The sequence below is a fragment of the Cygnus olor genome, chromosome 3 (genome assembly GCF_009769625.2).
Source record: "Cygnus olor isolate bCygOlo1 chromosome 3, bCygOlo1.pri.v2, whole genome shotgun sequence".
Classification (NCBI taxonomy): domain Eukaryota; kingdom Metazoa; phylum Chordata; class Aves; order Anseriformes; family Anatidae; genus Cygnus; species Cygnus olor.
Genome location: NC_049171.1, coordinates 73208648 through 73230422, shown reverse-complemented (window position 1 = coordinate 73230422; position 21775 = coordinate 73208648). Strand labels below are relative to the sequence as shown.

Genomic DNA, 21775 nt, shown 5'->3' with positions numbered 1-21775 from the left:
AATGGCAACATAAAATAGTCAATGGTACACACTGAAGGGGCGGATCTTCAGCAGCAGGAGACAATGCCAAGAAACTTTATGAGAAGCACAGATCAAAGATAGGAAGAGACATTAGAACAGATAAAGGAAACCTATAAAAATATTTTCAAAATAGTTGCTAAATACTGGACTTAGGAAAGCTGTAGATGCTGAAAGGACTCCTTAATTATGAATAATAGAATAAAACTATTTCAAAGCTAGCAATTAGACTTCAAATACTAACTGCAACTTTCAGTTCTTGACACTGTAATAATTTCATTAGCTGAACAGGGTGATGGAGGCAGGCTAGTTTCTGGTTTTGACAGTACATTCGACTTAAAAACTCCATCTTGGTGAGCACGCAAAACAAGTTGCATATTTGTACTGAATCTACTGAACAGATTCAGATGAAACATTTCGGTACAGCATAACAGCCAGGTGAAAGTGATGCCTCCTTTTTTCAAACTAGCTCAGTAGCTAGGGCACCCTTTCCCACAACATAGAAAGCAACTTTCAGTTCTCAATGAATGGTCAGTGAATCATCTGCAAATTAACACAGACTGCCTTTGAATTATTATTGAGGAGGAGAAGCTCAGAATACAGTATTTAAGTCATCTGCCTGGATCTGCTACTAACTCATCAGTGAAGAGATTGCAGAATAGACTGAAAGCAGCACACCCTTAAGGTAACATGTAAGGTTAGATAATCTTCCTTTTCTACAAAACATACAGGCTCAGTCTAAAAGAGAACTGCACCCAAGTTCTCATGACATAATGAGCAGCAACTGCTAGAAAACAGTTTGGAAATGATATCAATTCCTTGCGTCCCCCCGTCTGGCAAGGATGCTTAAAAGAAGTCCATAGCTTCCATCACTTTTTATTTTTTTTTGTACTGTTGTACATTGAAATAAACCATGTTAAACTGCTTAAACCAGTCATAGTTAATTAATTCTCAAATAATCGTTCTTCCATTTTTTGGTTTATTTATTGAGTCAAAAGTCAATCTTTTGTACTTCTACATTCTACTGAAGTCATTACTAAAGTAATGCTGTAGCTGTGTTGGGTCTAGGCATTCACCATTTATTTGCCAATTAGTACAAAAATTCCTAGTAAAACTAAACACTAATCTCATAGGGATTTTAGCATATCTTTGAAAGCAGCACTTTAAATGTACTCAGTTGTTCTCCAGAACAATAGTATTTCCTCTCTGAAAATCAGAAGCCAGGGATCATGGCTGACCAATTATTCACTGCACCAAAACAAGACCATATCTGATGGCCATTATCCCAAAAGTGCTGTTTTGTTTAAGTGAATGGATCCTATGTCTTCAACTTAAGCTTGTTTACAAATTTTTGGAAAACACTCTTTAAAAACTCATTTTCATGAGGTATTATGTCCATGACAGCTCAGATAGGAGTTTATTACTAGGATAACTTACATTTTCAAACAATTTCATTCCAAATTATACATTATTATTATTTTTTTTAATCTGGGGAAGAGAAGGACTATTGCCCTCTGCAGAGGGAGCTCCTAATCTAGTATAGAAAATGCCCACAATGGTACCTCTCATGAATATAGCTATCCAAGTCAAATTACTTCATTTTTTTTCCTATAGTGAGCAAAAGAACTTGCGAGACTTTATAATCAAGAATCTTTACAGAAATATAATCTATTCATATGTGAAAAAAAAGATCATGCACACAAGGAACAAATCCTGAAATTTCCCCTTAGTACATGAAACTTAAACCAAGAGAACTGTTAGCTATAATCCCAGCCTTTGCTTTGGTCTGAGTTCCCTCATGTCCTCAAGAGCTGGCACTTGGAATGTGGTTGGAATGGATAGCTGGTGTCTGGGACAGAGGGCAGGCAATGGTAAAAGACTTCCCATTTTGGAAGCAGCCCATATCTTGCTAGACATCAGCTACTGTGACACTGCAAGTCTATTTATAAAATCTACAAAACTAGCCCATAAAATCCTTCTGGAGCCGACTTGATCACTCCTGGGTACGGCACAGAGTCATTGCCTCTGTACAAGAAGAAACGTGTGATGCTATAGGATTTCTGAAGGAAGAAACAGAATGAAAGTTTGACTCTGTGAGACAGATAAAGGAAAACTGTAGTACTTTACAGTGGTATTAAAACTGCAAGTGACAGGGACGAGGAATTCAAACTGAGGCTAATGCTTTTCAAAGCCTTTTTTGGTGCTCTGACAAAAGATACTGTAAAACCAGGTTATCCCATAATATCGAAACTTCTGAGAATGACAGCAGAAGCTGTAATTTGAGAGGTCTTTGCTTTACTGAAGGAGTAAAAGGGAAAGATATTTGTGAAAATCTCTTTTTGCTATTAAAATATATTTTAGATTTTTTAAAAATATCATTTTCTGACAAAGACAATGGAAAGATGCCCGCAATCTTTGACAGCCCTCTGGATAAACAAGGCCTAGGTTGACCACTTTTCAAAATATGACACACAAAAAAAGCCTTGAGAAATTATGATTAAAATTATGACTTGTTTTGGTTTGTTTTCTTTCTTTCTTTTTTTCCCAGAAACAGGATGCTCTGTTTTTATGGCAGAATTTCACCTGAGGAACTCAAATGCAGAAATACAAACTAAGATATTATAAAGTAGAAGCCTTCACTACTGCAGAGCTAATTTGGCAAAACACTTTTTTTTTTATTTTTTTTTTTTTCTTTTTCTTTTTTTTTTTTTTGCTTAAATTGCACGGACATTCATGTGCTGACCCTGCAACCACATGAACATGAATGTGTAAGATTGCGCAGTAAATATTGTAACTATCCCCAGTGAAATATGCTTGAATATAAAGTTAGCCCCATATGTAACCATGTAAGGGTAGGGATTTTATGGACAGTCATTAGCAATGTCTGCAGTGGCAAAACCAACCAACCAACCAACCAACCAAAAAACAGGTACTGTACACAGGTCAGGGGAAACCAACTGAGAGAGCCCCAAGTTAGCAGCCAGCGATGCAATCCAAATTACTGCTCTGCTTCTCCCTGAATTGTGTTGCCATCCCATCTTGCCTGGTCCCGACTAAGGCATCTCAATGTGCCTGCAGTGAAGACACTTCCCCATTATTCATCAGAAGAAAGCGTGCAACTCTGGGGCCAGCTGCTGTGATACTGGTATTGATTGTGGAGACCACGACTGGCAAACACTAATCTGTGGGTGCCTGAGTTACCCTGTCATTCCTATCTGTACACACATTTCTGTTCAGCTTATAAAGAAAGAGGCTAATAACATTACACTGAGATTATGTGAAGATAGACATTTCTATTGAGATAAATATAAGAAGGCTATTTTAGTCTGAATCAGTGTTACTAAATTGCTGAATTTGCTCTTTTAAAATATATAATCATCTTTTGTTCAACTGAACAAACAAAAGCTTTTTTATTTTCTTTTTTTTTCATTATGAAACAGAGGACTATAATAAATGGCAGAATTTTATATTTATTTATTTGGTGTGTCTAGTACAATTGTTTTTCATATAACTATGAAAATAAAGTGAAAAATAATGACAAAAATGTCACAGTATATAAGCTATGTTCACTTTAACTGTTGGCTATCTTGACAGCTTAAATTCCTTCGGTCAAATTTACTTCAGAATGAGTGGAAACAATTCCCTTTGAAAATCAGTAGGTATTACGTACTCCTTCTTTAGGTATAAATTCACTCTCTTTATCAAAACACTTTTGTCAATGAAGAATACACAATGTCCCACCTATATGCCAAATAAGCCTCACTTAAATAAATTCAGTTTTATGTTACATGAACAGAACAAAATCTGACACTAACATGGGATAATACTGAGGTTAAAAAAACAACAACTCTAATGTAAAATGATAAAGCCAATACACTGACATTCCCATAATCAAAAGCATGTAATAAGACATTTTGTGAGATCAATCAAAGCTTGAGAGGTGATTTTTTGCAAACCTGTTTTGGAACATTTTTGCAGTCAGTAAAGAGATACGTTAAAAAGTACACTGAAGCTTCATGCCTAGCCCAGAACTATGAAGTATTGAAACAAATAATTTTCTGGATTTTATTGTAAACATGCATATTTTATTTCTCTTCGTACCAACAAGAAAACAATTTATCACAACAATAATCAACTGAAGAAAAAGATTTGTTTTCTCCAGTGACGTAAAAAACCATATGCCATGAAAAAGTATTATCAGGAATAGCTTGTCTGGTAAGAAGGAAATGAAAATAGTATGGAAACAATAAGGAGATGGCAGTGAAAGGCAGAGACTCTCTTGCTTTAGAGACAGACTTTGGATTGGCTCCTGAAAGCCTGAGTTAATATTTACTAACCCTAAGCACATTCAACAGCTTCAGATTTTCTTCTTTTAGTGGGGCCACTGCTCCTTTTTTTTGAAGACAGAGCAAAGCTGTGAATAATGCCTAAGAGCTAAACTAAACCAGAAATAAATGACTTTTTTTAATGTGAGACCTTCAACCTCAATTCCAGTTCCCCAGAGGCCAGCTTTGAGTCCTTGTCACATAATGCTCTCACAGATTTCAACTGGGGATAAAGATAGTTCTGTAAAGAAACTGATGAAGAAACTGCTACTGAGAAAGGTGAGCTTACAAGTCTCTTTTGACAGTGATGAAGAGAAGTTAGGGCAATGTCATTCAGAACAGCGAATTTAAATAAATGGACTGCAGGAGGTTAACGGTGACTAGAGATAGCAAAGGCAAATTACACAGCTCTTCAGTGAGTCAATGAAGGCTACTGCTTAGCTAAAGTGCTCAAAATTAATTAATTTGGGGTATGATGCAAGATGTGCTGAACTGATCAGAATGTATTTGTTTCAAATACAGGTTACTGAGCCCTTTAGAAGAATTGTTCTGACCCAGTCAGAAAAAAAAAAAAGGGCAACAAAAATAGAATAATACACATGCAATAGATATTAAAGAAGAGCTATTTTACATGGAAAAATTACGGTTCCTCTCTGCATTTTAAGGGAATCAGGGGGCAAAGGAAAAAAAAATAGACTTTTTATTGTCTTAGTGACTGATGAAAGCAGTGCAAGTGTTAAGGTTGCCAAGAGTTAAGGAGGAATGTCCCAGGAAAGGAATGAAATTAACCACTTCTCTGATATGGACTGAATATTTGAGCAGAATTTTGACTAACATTTCATTCCTCTTCTGAAGTAAGATTTCTGCTTCTTTTAATGAGCTTTATTTTTTTTTCTTTTTGTAATTGAAACTTGTTTAACATCCATTGTGATATTTCATAGAAACACAAACGCTTCGCATGAATTTATAATATACATAGTCATTTTTCAAGTGTTTTATATTTAACACTCCACTACTTTCTTGAATGCCCATACCCCCTCACAAGTTAGAACTCAACTTTTCTATTTCATAGCTAAATATGAATTTGAAAATGTACATTTATTGATATAGTATATATTTTATTAGTTTACTATGTCAGTTTACACCTTTGTATCTGTGTTGTTCTTTGTACATCTCAGCATTCATACTTTTGAGAGATCATCTCACTGGTGACTTTGAAAATGCAGTGCCTCACTGTTTCCACTCTGACTGCTAACATTAAGTTGTTTTGCCTTTTGGTCATGAAAGAGTCAACAAAGCTGTGATAGGTTTGGTTAATGACACTTGAATACAGCATGTACAAAGAAATAAAAAAATACTGGGGATATCATGTCTTATTAGAGCAGTTATGAGATATTTTGCTGGTTTACCTTCCATTATGGAAGATAACTGAATGGATGGACCTTTCATAATTTATCAAGATTTACAGTAGATCTTTCTCAGCAAAACACAAACACATCCTTGCACACCACTCACTTGTCAAGGCAAAAACTACATACAAATGAAATGTAAAGTATAAAGGTATAATTATTTGTTTAACTCTTTACTCTACAAAAAGATTTGTATTTTACAAGCTTGTAGCAGTCTTACGTATATTAATAGTGTTTAAGGCTGATCTGTCACTTTTCCATGAAAAAATACTTTTCTGCTGCTTTAAAATACAACATTAATATTATTTAAAGTCACAGAAATTTATTTGCTAGAATCTAACAGAAAATTCTTACCTAAAACAATGTTAATAATTACAAATCTCCTTATGAATTGCTCTATTGAAGGCTTCATATTTCATTATTTACTACTTGCATTAAATTCACCAAGACTATTTTTATAAGTGAAGGATGTCAGAAGAGTTTATACAATATTTATCCCACTGCCTTATCAAATAAATTAACCTGCAAAGTGCTTGTGTACGGATTAGGTAAGACTCATGTTTCTATTAGCTGCACAAAAATGAGCCTGCCTTTCTTTTTTTTTTTTTTCTCCTCAATCAACAAACAAAAACACAAAAAGAGTCCTATGTCAACTAATATTGATTGTCGGTATATACTTTAAATCCTCTCATGAAAAAATATACCTCTTTAAACTAGAAAGGTAACATTTCTCTCTTTTCTCATCCTCTTGCAGCACAAAACACTAAAATATGCTAATTCAAGCGGTTTGAAATTAACTTTATCAATGAAATAAAAATCAAACGATAGTTTCTCATATGTTTAAAAGTAATATTGGAAATATTGTTTTTTTTCCTCAAAAATCTGAGATTCATGGCATAATAGGGAATACTATAGTAGAGAAGCCTTTTGCCTTTGTACATGTTTATCTTTGTAGAGATTTACACTAGTTCAGGAAACACCTACAGAGCCCAACATGACATTAAATATAGCATAGCATATAGGATTGTATTATACTGTGTAAATGTCTTTGTCATCATATTTATTTATTTGGCATACTAATATTTTATATGAAATAACATTCAGTAGCTCCTTGCCTCAATTTTAAAAATAATTTTCTTTCTTCCCTCATCAGGATAGGGAAGAAACTTCTACAGGATAGTAGAAGTGGAATCCAGAAAATCTTTCACCGATCTGTGCATGTATAAAACTTTAATTCACATTCAGCTGTACATGACAAAAGAGATTCTAGACTAAAATAACAATCTCATAACTACAGAATAAATTTAAGTTATATCTGGATCTTCAGTAAACAGTAGATTCAAGACAATGCTAGTTCTAGAGAAAAGTTAGATTGCCAACACAAGTTAAAACAGTTTGTCAGAAATTCCTACTGCCTTTTAAATTGTGCTCATATTTAAAGCCATGATGTCAGGAAAAAATGCAGGAGGCAAAGGAAAAATAGTTGTAAGAACATTCATCAAAAAAAAAAAAAGTTACTCCCATATGTCATTACAAAGCTAGCAGCTGTGTTGATGAAATCACAATTCCTTTTGGTGACATCCATATGGAATGCAGAGCTTTGACATTCCCCTTCAGTAAAAGCCACGGTCTGATTTTCTACACCTAGCTGCATTAGGCAATTGTCAATTCTACTTGCTGTTTTATTCCAAAATAAAAATGTTATGGGGCGTATTATCTACATGAAATCCAGAATTACATTTGGTATGAAATATGTTGCAGTGAGCTTTGTTCCTGATACAAAGAAAATTCTCTGTGTCACAAAAAACATAGAATATAGCATCACAGAGTGATTAAAGTTGGAAGGGACTTGAGGAGGTTTCTTGTCCCCCTTCCTGCTCAGAGAAGGGCCAGCTATGAGATTAGACCAAACTGCTCAGGTCTTTATCCAGTTGGGTCTCGAAAACCTCCGAGAAAGAAGACTGCACAGTCTCTTTGGACAATCTGCTCCAGTGCTTGGCTGTCTAAAGGATGGATTCATATAGAAGTTTATAATAGAATTTAGGTGTCTCAAATTTTCTCAAATTGACTTACATTTTTTCTACTCTATCTGGAATGTTTTAATTTTTATTTCTATACTCCCCATGGGGTTTTGTTTGTTGTTGTTTTGAGGGAAAAGTCACGACAACTTTGGGAGTATCTTGAGAAGGGAGTCCTGCTTGCTTTATACTTCTCATGGATCTTGTGATCTCTTAAGAGATCTTTTAAGAACTCCACTTGTTGATTCTTCAGGTCTGAAAATGTCCTTTTTGCATTGCACAAAAAGAAATTTGAAATTATGAAACTCCCTATTGCACAGAAAATGATATAGAAAATTCTTATAGTCAAGGTGCAAAAATAAATTACTACACAAGTCATACTAGACAGCCACAATCATTGTTTCTTACTTAATTAATCTACAGATTAGTATATGACAAAGTCAGTGTAAACAATAAGTGGAAATAAAGTCAGAGGTGATGCTTCCGCCCTAAGAATGCCTACAGCATTTTGAAATACTAAGAAAAATCAAGGAAAAAAATAATGAGGGAACTGGGAAAAACAGTAAATACTAAGGAAAAGCTACAGACAATTTTAATACAGGGCTTATATATGGGACGTCATGTGTATCAAAACAGAATCACATATGGACCAGGTTGCTACACAGGTTTTCAAATTTTGTGCCTATCTACACTAGCTATTTTTTACTGCCATTTATATGGAAACAAGGTGAGTACATGCCCTTTATATTTAAGCTGTATAGTTTATGTGATATCATAAAATGGTACAGTGAACAAATAGATATTAAAGTAGAAGAAATAAATGGCAACAGGCTGTACCTATTACGTAGCCTACCAGCTTTCCTTAATTGCCCAACTGCCCAATTGCCATTGCAAAAGAAGTAAGATTGCTAGAATTTCCATTTTAAATTAAATTAGGCTAATGAAGGCAATTGGAAGCACCTGTCAGTAGTGACAAATACTAATGTACCAACAGTAAAGCCAATAGGATTTTTAAAAGTATATTATTCTTCACATTCTCTGTTTTATGATATATGCAAGTCACCTCAGCAAGGACCGAGATTGCCACGGCTGTAGGTGTGCTAATAGGCTATAACTGCCCTGAACATCCTCACCTGGGGCCTTCACCCACACCCCTGCCCAGGGGCTTGGGGGCCCATTTAAGCTCAGGATGGGGCTATAGAGCCTTGTTGCTGGTTGGAGTTGCTGGGTAGCCCTCAGGAATGGCTTGCTGCTGCTAAGAGACCTTGTTGGCAGTTCTGCCTACTATGTTTGGATCTTTGTGGGGCTGAGCCCCACTGGTGAGGGTTACAGGCCTGTGCTGGGGAGCTGTTTGGCTGCTGGCTTGTCCCACTTGTGGAGCTGTATTGCTCTTGCTGCTTCCTGGCAGAGATGAAGGTTTAAAATCTGTAAGTATCACTGGCAGAGCCTTCCAGGCTGCAGATGGAAGGGTGGAGAAGCCAGCACTCTAGGGAAGTGTGCAAATGGGCTGGAGTCTTATAGCTCTTATCCTAAGCAGCAATGTCAGCTATAGCATGACTTGAAATAGAGTGGGCTCACTGAATTCTGGAATAAAAGATAATTGCTTGAAGCATCTTCTGACACCTATTTTTTTCGGTGAAAACTAAAATGTTTGAGGCTTTTACTTACTAGTAAAAGCAGTATTCGGTAGTGTAAAATAAATAAAAAGCTAGGAAATATCTACTTGCAGAATACCCAGACAACTAAGTGTTTGTCATACCCCAGTTCCATCTACTTTTACTAAATCACCTAGCAAGGTTTGAATTCCCTGGTAAGAGAGCATTCAAGCCTTGACTACATAGCTCTTTCATAAGACCTGCCACTGTTGCTCTGTCAATCCCACATCGTGGTGGGAAGCTTAGCGCAGGAAGGTTACAAGAACTTTTGTCATGTATCTCCTCTGGCTTTGGTCTCAGGAGACTGAGACAACATAGCAGCAGGAATGCCAAGAGCCAGCATATGCAAACATTCCCTTCATCGTTAACATTGTTGGACCAGCACTGTGTGATAGTAGTGAATGTTAAGAGACTATAAGTATGTCAAGAATTCACAGAGCAGACAGGCTTGAAGCTGCCTTAGGATTTGGACAACCATATAGATGTTATTGGGAAGGCTTGAAAATTAAAGCAACAGCTGATTTTTCATAGAAGAACTAAGCAATAGCAGTCAAAATTTATTTCATAGCTTGCTTCAGAGTACCTACTGATTGAATGGCAAAATTGGCTTTTTTCATAAAAGCAGAAATAAAATCAACTATTTCTGTAGTAGTAGCGTAGTTCTACTGGTTAAGAATATTTATGTAAATAGAAATCTTCTGCATTTATGCTTAGGCTTGTTGCTTTGTCAATAACACCTACCTCTTCCTAGTACTTAGTATATATGGCAGTAATGACTTGGTACCCTAAAGCATCATGTGGAGATGCCATCTTGTAGAGAGAATGGGTATGGCATTTTGGCTAAGACTGTCTCAGTCTTCAACAGAGAGAGCTTCCTGCAGGAAGCCTACTTGGCTGTACTGCTCCCTCAGCTAGGCTGCGCAGAAATAGCTTACTGGTTTGTGTAATAAAGATGCTTATTGCCTGTCAGCTACTGGAAATCAAGACATTTGCCAAGCGTTTTGATATGTGCATACCATGTCTAATGATTGTGTAGGATGCATATTACACTTAAAATTCATATCTATTTCTAAATGAAAATATTCAAAATACCTGTGATGTAGTTTTACCCATTCATTTGTTCACATCATAAACACAATTGTAGGATTTTAGTCTTACACCATTTTATTCCCTTTTTTTTCAATATGGTGCAAATCATTCCACTGAATGGATTTCATTCAGGGAACTGAATGGATTCCCTGATGACTGTGTTTTAGAAGCCTTTATTGACTGTTTTATATAGTGAAGAAAACAACGCACAATCAGTGTTAAATCATGATATAAAAACACCTATAAAATTGACTGCTGTGTTTTTCAAATGACACTTAAATCCTGATTTATTTCCATGAATGAAACCCGGCTGGGATTCAGACTGAGACAGGTGTCTAGTTACAACTGTAGTTATTTAACTACACAAACTTGCACCTACGCTTGCCCAATGAAGTCCCAGTTTCAGAGTCCAAATGTTGCTTGGCAGTCACAAAAATTGACAAATTTTACCATGCCTGTTAGATACCAGGGCTAACATAAGGAGAGATTTATGGAAGCTTAAAAGCTAATATATATTCTCACACAATTATTTCACTCATACTGTAAGAAAAAAAGCAAAGTAGGAAAAAAAATGCTGGTATTCAAAATGGGAAGTAATACATATTTATGGCAATGTGTAGGTTACAAATGTCTCCTAAAGCCTTAACATTGATGTTCCAAATGAATTAAAAATCTCCCATTTGCATCTATGGTAGCAGTAACGTGCCATCTTAGGTGCTGTGAAAGAACAAATTTACAAACAAGAAATCCTCTTACCAACATGATCTCTGCAGTAGTTGTGTTAATTTACAGGCAGGAAATCCATACTAAGTGGAATTAAAACAGTATATTTCTCTAATGTAAGCACCAAAAACATTTTTGGGGATGTAGCAATTGTCTTAAGTACTAAGATCACAGGAAGTTTAAAGATGAGGTCATATATATGGAAAACCCCAATGCTTTGAGCAATGAAGTGTTTAATGTAGCTGATGAAAGTAATGGTGAAAGTGATGGTATGTACTCAGTATAGGCCCATCATTGGGCATTATTATCAGATAGAGGGGTATTTTGTAGTTCTTAAAATTGAACAATCTAGATGTTAATTACCAATGTTTCTTCCATGGTATATTTTTTTCTAAATTATTGTGACAAATTCTGAATTTGTTTGTGTGCAAACAATTTCATTTCAGGTAGTCAAGGCTTGTTTTAAAGTAATGGGATACTTATGCCATTAAAAACATTGCCCACATTAGCATGTTTAATACTACTGATTTTTTCAAGATGCTTTTCACCTCTGTTTATTCTGTCTATTGTAAAATGATCTGGCTTAAAGTAAAGATTGCTTGCTTAGTATGAGCCACAGACTTCTGGTAAGTTATTAGTGCCTATAAGATATGAAGATAATCATTAGCAAGTCAAAAACAGTGACTTACTATCCTAGAGAAAGACAGAAAAAGTCAAAGATCAAGAGGACAAAGAAAAAGAAAACAAACTAAAAGGATGAGCGTTTATACTGGCAAGACATAGCATGTTACTTTATTGAAATTCCATATTTTTCCTGCAAGAACTGTATATGGTTCAGTTCTTAGAAGTTAATTTCACAAAAGTAAGAATTGCATCTTGTTCTTACTCTTTTGGCTTGAGAAATCTACACTGGTGAATGGCACTTTCTGCTGAGCCCAGGTTCATATCAGCGGATCTTGCATAGTACACATGCAATGCAGTTCTTTGGTACCAGACACTGAGGTGCTGTTACAAAAGCATGCATGAATTCACAGACATTTGATACATGAACACAGTTTAGCTTGTGGTCTTGCCATCTGTAGTTCAAGGTTAATACCTTTTTATTTTGAAGCTCATAATGGAACTGAGTGTCAACTAGCTGTAATGATATCATAGATATGACATTCATGTGAGAAATAATTGAAAACTATGTGGCTTTACTTACGTAGAGACTGTCTTCAAATTTAGTCAGTCCAAGGTTTAAAAAAACAAACCTCACCGTGGAGCAGAGTGTCACAAAAAGTTTTAACAAGTCTTTTTTGCTGTGTTCTTGCCCTCACTGTTATTCCCTCCCACAGTCCACTGTACTCTTTTGTGTCTTCTGCACTCTATCTGTATTCTATGCAGCAGATTCAGACTGTCCAGGCTGCTTCTTGTCCCCATTTAAATCAATAACAAAACTCCACTTTGAGGCTTGGGATGTTTTGCTAGTTTTAATATTTTTTTTTAGCCCTTCTAGTTATAAAACAATTAAAAGATCTATTGAAACAGCAAAATAATCTTTTAGTATGGTAATGAACAGATATGCCTAGCTCTTAAATGTGAGAAATTCCACGAGAGACCCCAGTTACCATACAGCATATTTTCTTAATGGAAAGCAGGCTCTGAGACTGTCTGTGGCAAGGCCAATTGATTTAAGCTCAGAGATCAGACATACTCTTTAAAGCTTTTCCTCTTCAGTGTACCTAAGAAGAGCTACTTGAAAGGATGAGTGAGTTCTGTTTTCATCTCTATGAACTGTTATGGCTAAAATCTTGGTTTATGGAAAACAAGTATAACATTATGTTCCTAGCTGCAGTAGCACAGCATTAGTTACCTGTTCTTCTGATGTCATTATGTGAAAGCTCTTAAGTTACGGAAGTGACTGTGAAAAACAATGTCTAAAGATAGCTGGATGTTTAAAAATAAATACAATACATCTATAGCTCTTTTCTTTTTCTTTCAAATGAGCACAAAAACATATAGGCATACTATTGAACCTATTGGCAAATACCTAGATAATCAGTTGTTAAGGAGAGTTCTGCCATACACTCACTTTTCTGACAACCCACAAATAATTGCTTAGATGACAATTTTCCAAAAAATTTGACCAGAACTTTTGTACACTATTAGAAAAAGCAACAATTTCCCCTACTGTAGCAAACAGTAACCTGACAAAAAATACTACAAATGGAGTCAGCAAAAGTGAGGATTGCTGTCATAGAACAACAAATGTTTTTTTTTTTTTTTTTCCCCAAGGCACTAATAAAGTCAGAATGTAGTCTTCAACCATGCAATAAAATGCTCTCAAGTTTATGAACATACCTAAAGAAACTGAAGTAGAGCTTTATCTGATAATCAGAAACTGCATACATTGTTTCACTCTGCTTCTGCATTAAAACACTGATAGGTATTGATGTAGATGGCCATTAAACAAAATATCAGGAGAGGAGGAGAGGAGAACATGAGTTACGTTATTTCACCTATCTGACCTTTGCCAAGTAAGTTAGAATAATTCATTCAAAGGTAAGTCTTCAACTGTTTGCATAGCAATACATTTTCAGAAAGGGGGGGGGAGGGGGAAAAACTTGCCAAAATACAAGCCAAATTAATATATATATATATATATATGTTTCCATTCATATCTTGAATTTTTGTACATGTGCTTGAGCTAGAGAGTAGTGGGTAGTCTAGCAGAGTCAGTAAACTAGAGCTAAGTTTGGGATCTTGTGACAGCCATGAGCTTTATAAAGCTGCAGACGTCTTCACCTGTGCAAAGCTTGACAAAGTGTTTTAACAAAACAGACCCAGGGAACTTAGAGATTCTCCATCTCCACAAACTTGTTTCAGTAAGTCCAGAAAAAAAGGAAAAAGTGGTGGGCATCTCACATCAATATAAGGCATGAAAAAAATATAGTCCAATGTTTTTAAAACAGAACAGGGTAATAGAGACAATGTACATGAAATTAGTTTAAAGGCAGAAATTTGGTTAGTAAATCACAAAGAAGCTTTAATAAATAAGGAATGTGGTTTATTGTGTCTGACAAACCAGAAGGAGAAATGCAGCCTATCCCTTAGTCCCACATTTTAAACTATGCATGTTATGATTACAGTCGTAAACAACGGATGCTGTGTCTGTACATAGGAAAACAAATAATAGTTCATTTTTTTAGGAACTATCTGTAGGAAGAACATACAATTTAGTCAATGAGGGAGCTGGAATAACCTCTTGTATTTCCCAATGACTATACTTTAGTATTTAGCAGAAGGAATGCTTTTGTTCTTTGTGTGCTTTTTCTCTTCTATGTTCTCTTTTTTTTTCTTAAGCGCAGAATGTTTCTGTTCTTGCACCTGGTCATACAAACAGTACCCCACTATTTTTACGTGCTCTAACCCATGGCACTTTGTTTCAGGCTGCTGCAATTGCTGTGTTCTCTGACCAAGAAGACAAGCTTCTGACCTCTGCCACTAATGCCAATAGGCAATCAGACTACATATAATGCTGCAAGTAACAATTTATTCTACTGCCTATAATGAAAAATCGTACAGCAATTCCATCCTGAAATTCAGCCCACTGACTTCATCGTAAGTATGAGATGGTTACTGAATTAATGTGGGAACCTGTATTATGTTTTTTCTTTCTGAAAACCTCAACCTATTAGCAGAACAGCCAACGTATGTAAAAATATTACATGGCTTTTGAACTTTTCTGAAATTTTCACTGGTTAACTACAGAAAAGATTTCCTTAGAGTAAGTTCCATCATCATCACTAATATTTTTCCTGCTCTACAGAAGATAAACATTTTGAAAGAAGGAAAAGATGGAATAAGAATTTGTGTGTCTAGGGCCCGAATGTCTTTATGTGTTCTGATAATTCCTATTCAGTTTACACACAGGTTCAGAGGTGAAAACAATTGCTCAGTACTGAAAAGCTGGAAAAAATAAATTTTCCAAATTAAAATATTATCCAAATTGAGTATTGACATTAATTAAGTCACCTGCTTTAAACAAAATTTTCAGATCTTCAAGTTTTATGAAAGTACTGGTATTCTAGCAGGATCAACCACTTAAGGGTATGTTGGGTCCCTCTCTGCCTGAATATACTGTTATGCCTAAGTAAACTATTATGTTTAAGTGTCCTCTTTATATACCATCAAGTTAAGGTTGTTATAGACATCTTATGCTTCCCAGTTTCAAAACTGGACTTCACTAAGAGGGAAAAAGTAGAGGGAGGAACAAATTGGAATGATGTTTGATGGGAAGTTGTTTTTTGTTGATAATGGCCTAAGAATACACTCTCATAAGGATCCCTTTTTTGTGTTTCCAGAATCCTGTTGTGCTCCTGCCTAAATACAAGTACCTAGTGGCCTAATGTTCTTCTGTTATTGAAACACAACATAGCACTGAAAGTGTGTTGATGTAATCTCTGAAGTCTGGAAAAACAGAGGAAAAAAACTTTTAGATCGTTCTCTCATTCTGCTATACTGGAAGACACCAGAATGACGTTGCTAAATATCTTGATCCAGTAGACCAAGATTTTGTCTTGTCTCTAATATATCTAAACATTACATCTACCTGATTGTTCTAAAGAAATATGTATTTTTTAAGGTAACTACACTATTATTCTGATGTTGCACTACTTGGGATATTTATTTCTCTTCAAAGTATAGCAGACAAAAATTATTTATGAACCACTGCCTGTGCTATGCTTCTTTCTGTTTTTGTCTTGACCTCAGTAGTACTTAGTAGTCAGATATCAACTAATTTCACTGTGAGCTCTGATTATTCAGGCCTCCAGAAAATCACATTTCATGTTATTTTTATTGAGGACATTCATAGAACTTCTGGATGTTGATGCACAGGTAACAACTTTGCAGGGCAAAATCTAGAACTTCTGATTTTCAGATGTTCATCTGGTGGCAAGATTTAGCTTTGGAAGTAAGCACTTCACATTACAAGGTATAATTACTAAGCTGCCAACCTATCTACTTATTAGAATGACAATTAGTGTGCTACCTTTTGTACTACTAGTTGTGTTTAGCACTGGAAGGAATATAGGGTCTATGCTGACCACATGAATACTAAGATGTGAGTTAGACGTTCCATTTAGTGTTTTTGATACTACAACAATTCTGCAAGGAAGTTTTATTTTTCCTGTGTGTAAATCTTAATATACAATGCTGCAGTATGAAAAATAGAGGAGAATAATATTCTGAAACTGTCATTAAGAATTGAACCCAACTGAAAAGAAATTCTGGTTCAGTATAACAGCATACTGAATAATCACTTCTTCAAATATCCAAGTGGTCAACTTTTATTCTTCTGTATTCTTCTTTATTTGTTCCTGTTCTCTACAAGACAACCCACTTTTTACACATAACACAATGTCTGTTTATGGATTTACGTGGCATTAAGAAAAGGGAAGTAATTATCTACTGTCATATGCCCCATCAAAATTAGTCAGTTCATTTGGTTGGTTTTAGCTATACAACATTGCAGAGAAATAGGAAATCAATTGAATTGCTAATATGTTTTGATCTAATATGTGTTTTGATTAAACTGGGGTAACATACTGTAATTCAATCCGTAGATTTCATTAAAAAAATAAAGAAGCCACCTTTCTAAACTGTGGCTTCCATTTGAGATGTTGCGGTATAAATCCTTTAAGTAGGGAAGACCAAAATCAACTGTAATTCAGTTTTCAGATAAAACAAATACTTACATTTTTGTCTGAAAAGATAGATTAGCATATTCATTTTTCCTGTCATTTATCTTAAACATTGTCATTCTGTTTATCTTACTAGACATTCTGTCATTGCAAATAACTGTAAGACTTTCAGACTTCACGCACTACAAAAGAGATGTTTCTGCGGTAAATTGCAAACAACACCTAAAAGCACAGGATGTACTATTTCAGGCTACGATGAAATAAAATTACTCCATGTTGTACCTGTTGCTTTTAGGAGAAATTTAGGGTGGTAGGTGTAATAGCAACAGAATAATTTAGTGGTTGGAGTACATAAAAGACGTATTCTTGGCACTGTCAGTTAGGTGGGTATATTTATCTCAGACTCAATTCCTTCATACAAGTCTTGAAGTAGATCAATATTACCTTTTAAAAAGAGTTAGAGATCATCCACTGAAATACCATAGTAACTTCAGATGATTATATTACAATCATCACAAGTTCACAGTAAGAAGTGATAAAACAGCTCTGATATCCATTATTAAGAAAAAAAAAAAGCTATAAAGGCTGTAAATAACAAATATTAATGCTATCATCTTCAGAACTAAAGTTTGGCCAAGCATTTGAGCTGAACAGTGTATTATGAACTTCTAGATGTATGTACAGTTGCTCTTGAGCCTCATGGGAGACCGAGCATATTTAGAGACACAGGGTGCTCTCCATAGTATAGGTGAGCATTGTTTTGTTACTGATTCAGAGAAGAAAAAAATAAAAAATTCTCCCCCCTCAAACCCTCACATGCACAACTGCTAGACAGCTGTTTTCTTTACTTCCATTTTTCATACTGAACAGTGCTGTTTCATTGCTTTCTTCTCCTTCCTCTATTCATCTGTGTTCTTCCACCTGCTAATGGTAGAATTAAACTTTAGACTGTGAGGTCTTTTGGGCAGCGAGCGTGCCTTTCTAATGTTTGCCCTGTAGGGCTAAAGGAGTCTATGGATCTAAAACCCTACTTTGGAGAGTATTTATCTTCCTGGAACAGAGGGCTTGGGTATGGGATTTTCTTTCCACCAGGATTGAAAGAACCTGCAGGAAGGAGTCAACCTGAACAAAATCAAATCAGCGGCCTCTAGTCACTGATTACATCAGATTATTTGCTATTGTTCTGATGGACTCTCCTTGGCCTCTTCTGATCTACTGTTTATTCCAGTCTTTTTTTGTTTCATTTCACTCTATCTAAATTTCAGTTTCATCTACATCTTTTTCCTATTTTCTTCTCTGCTTTATTTTCTCTTTCTACTCATCCTCCTACATGGATTTCTCTTTTCTTTTTTTCTTTTAATGAAATATTACATAAAAATACTTAAATTCAAAGTAAAGCTTTGTACCTTTGGCTTCATGGGCAATGTAGTTCCCCACTGCAAAGATGCTGGTACTTATTTATGGAGTATCAAAAAGTGCAGTGAGAGAAATAGAATATTTGTGTTGATTTTGTCTTGCTAGAAAAAAATGTTGAAAAACTGGCAGAGGTACAGCAAAGAATCCCAAGGCATGAAGGCCTAAGAAAACACCATACAATATGAAACTTCAGAAGTTCAACATGTTTTATCTGTGTAGAAATAAAACTGAAAAGTATGTGTTACAGTGCATAAATATCTTTGTGCGACGGAAATACAATCTACTAAAAAGTTCTTTGATCTTACAAAGAGGGATGTCACTAGAACAAGATGCTGAGCACCAAATTCAAATTGCAAGCTCATGCAATTTCAACAGTAAGAACATTTGATCACTACAGGAAACGCAAGCCAAACACAGGCTTCAAATATGGCATGGATGCCTTTGTTGAAGCAAAAATTCAGCCAACATTTGAGCTTTCTCATTTTCAATACGAAATGCATTTTATTCAAACACAAATTAGCCTACAACAGAGTTGATGGTTTGCTTATCTCTTTGGCTTTGAAATCTATGAATCTTATGATATTCAGCAACTCACTGTCATCAGTTCTACCAAACTTGCCTGTACATTCTTCTCCTGATTGCATAGTTAGTAACAGAAGAGTCTTTTGAAGTACTGAATTAACATATCAGTAACTCTTCTGAAATTTCAAAACCTGCTTCTAAATTTGTGGCATAGTAGAAAGATTATCTACTTTATATTGCTTAGTAACTATAGAACTTACAAAGACTTATTAGTTTATAAAGTTTGTTGCTTTTTAAGGTTTTGGGGTCTAGGACTATTCAACTGTTAGCAAAGTGATCTTTTATTTCACCTCATATGCATAATTACAAATTTTGTCGTGCAATTCAACAAAACTGGGAGATACTGATCAAGATGTTTTCTGGCTATTTGGTGCATCTCTCCCACAGCAAACAAACAAAACCAACCAACAAAAATTCAGTCTACAGCTGTACTAATGTACAATCAGGGCTGAAGCATAGGCCAAACACTGCTCTAGTACTGCACATACTGTTTAATTGTTAGCATGCATCCAGGCACAAATGCTGAGCCACCAGAGAACCAGCTCTGGATATTTTATCTGCTAATACGGATATAAGTATAGAATTTAAGGTTATTCATATAAGTTAATTCTCCCCCCTAAGAACTGGATTAAAAAGTCTAGTGGATCTATCTAGTCCTACCTTAAAGACTGTTGTGAAGTTTTTAACACGATACATAAATTGTCCAAGGACATAATAATTACACTTGCAACTAGAGCTTAATGCAATTCAAGCTTAAAGCTAACACCTTTTATCTTTGGAAACAGTAGTGTGTTTCTGTTGGCAAAATTAAGAGCTATTAAGAGTTGCTATATATGTATATATTTTAAACTTTTGGTCATGAGTAGCTATCTTTGTCAAATGATTAAGTTTTCTTTCAACAACTTGCATAGTATACAAATGACTGAACTGAAGCCTCTAAGCTTCAAGTTTGAGAGCATCTTTTCTCATACTAGAACACTCCAAAATCTTTGCAATACTTCACATTCTTCTTGAAGAGTGAATATCAGATTTGAGCACAGCACAGTCACAACAGTTTATAGTGATATGTGCACAGACATCATCTACTTCTACTTGATAGTCTTCTTCTTGTAAACATTGTATTATCTCATTTAACTGTAACACTGCACTACGAATTCCTGTTCAGGCAGTTATCTTCAATGACCTTGTGTTCTTTACAAGTCACTGTTTTCAAAGACAATCTCTATTATGTAGTAAGCACAAAGTGTATACTCGGTTTCCGGGTTTACTATTTTGCACCTAGCTATCTTAAAACAAATATATTTCCCTATGATCTGTTGATTAGGGTAATTTTGACTAACATTACCAGACATTGTGATCGGCAAAGGTTTTATAACACTACTTGTATCATCAATCTAAACATTGACTAAAATCTAGTCAGGAACTGATTCCCTGAGAGATACTTCTGTTTGTATCTTGCCACACATATCTGCATTTTGACACATGACAGTGACCAGTCCTTAATACGTCTAGTATATGTCTGATTTATTCCATATATTGTGCTTTTAACCTAAATGCCATATATTGCCAAAACAAATCAGTTGAAAGATCCATATATAATATGTCAATATGCCTCATTAAATAGCCTGTTCACAAAGGAAATGCTGTGGATATTTAACACCAGTTTAGCAGTTTTAAATTAATTGGGACAGTTTCACTTTCCTGTTTATTTCATTTCATATTTGTCAAAATAATATCCCCATGGAATTAGATATTATACATAGTAATTAGTATTACTGTGGATATGCTAGTTGTAAATTCATAGTTACAGCTGCATTGTAGATGTGCTTAAAATTAATTCTGTTGATTTTGATTTTTTATGTTATATATATTCTGTCCAAACTCAAAGTCAATTATTATTAGACTGAATATTTGTGAATGTTTTCTGCGATTCAAATGAAAGATTCATAATTAGATGTGTTTTTAAATGTCTGAACGATATAACAGTGACATCATGTTTCTTTGGGTTTCTCTAGTTTTAAACTCTTATAACTTAATAAATGCATTACTTTCAATATCTGTAAGCATCGACTTAAAATCTCCAGGATAGGCTGTGTGTTTAATTAATGGTGTAAGGTATTTCTACACTTTTTATCTGTATTTTTTCTCCTCATTTTAAAACATGTGAGAAGGCTTCCAGATTTACACATCCTGCATTTGCAGTCAAAGCCCATGCTATATCTTTAATCCCACTAGCTTCACATGTTCCAGCCCCCTTTGCTACTTCTCTTGCTCTTTTGCCCTTAGTCTGGTCCCCAGTTCTTAAAGGTGCCATAAGCTAGGAGATGTATAGAGAATGATACATATACACACCTGTATACATATACTTGCAATCACAATAAGCATTCTTTGTAAATTTGGATTTCTTACTTGAACTCATACATGCTAATATAAGAATGACTTTTGTGTTAAAAATTAATGATAGCTAAGTTGGTGAACAGATCATAGCTCAGGATGCTCTGTTTTTTTAATGCTTGTGTTTAGAAATTGATAGAAGCAGCCTCAGCCACATATTAACACATCTTCTGTAGTTGTAGCAACCATAAAATAAACTAGAATGCAAATTTGGTCATTGATTTTGTCTTTTGCCTAATGTTTGCAGTAAAATTCAAAGGATGGAGAGATGATCCTACTCTCTAGTGGCTAAAGTTCAATAAAAATGTAATAAAACATTGTTATAACAAATTTTTCATAGTGAAATTTCTCGTAAAGTCTCATTTTATTCAATATGTTCTAATACAGCCAAGGCAATGTTAGAAAGAATTAAGCTCTCATAGTATTAAAGGATTGTAAGAGTACACCATATTTGTTACA

The 21775-nt window shown here is 35.0% G+C and overlaps 1 protein-coding gene and 1 long non-coding RNA gene across 4 annotated transcripts in view; one reads left to right on the top strand and one right to left on the bottom strand.

Moving 5' to 3' along the window:
• The window catches only part of PACRG (parkin coregulated), a 217588-nt gene that overhangs the window by 41338 nt on the left and 154475 nt on the right, over nucleotides 1-21775 (bottom strand). The gene's annotated exons all lie outside the window — the stretch shown is intronic.
• On the top strand, nucleotides 4310-21180 carry LOC121067268. Of its 2 annotated transcripts, none has more exons than XR_005818200.1 (3): nucleotides 4310-4622; nucleotides 14669-14840; nucleotides 15584-21180. It is a non-coding gene; the product is annotated as an uncharacterized LOC121067268 (long non-coding RNA). The 2 variants fall into 2 exon arrangements; XR_005818201.1 differs by lacking the exon at nucleotides 4310-4622 and adding an exon at nucleotides 9007-9197.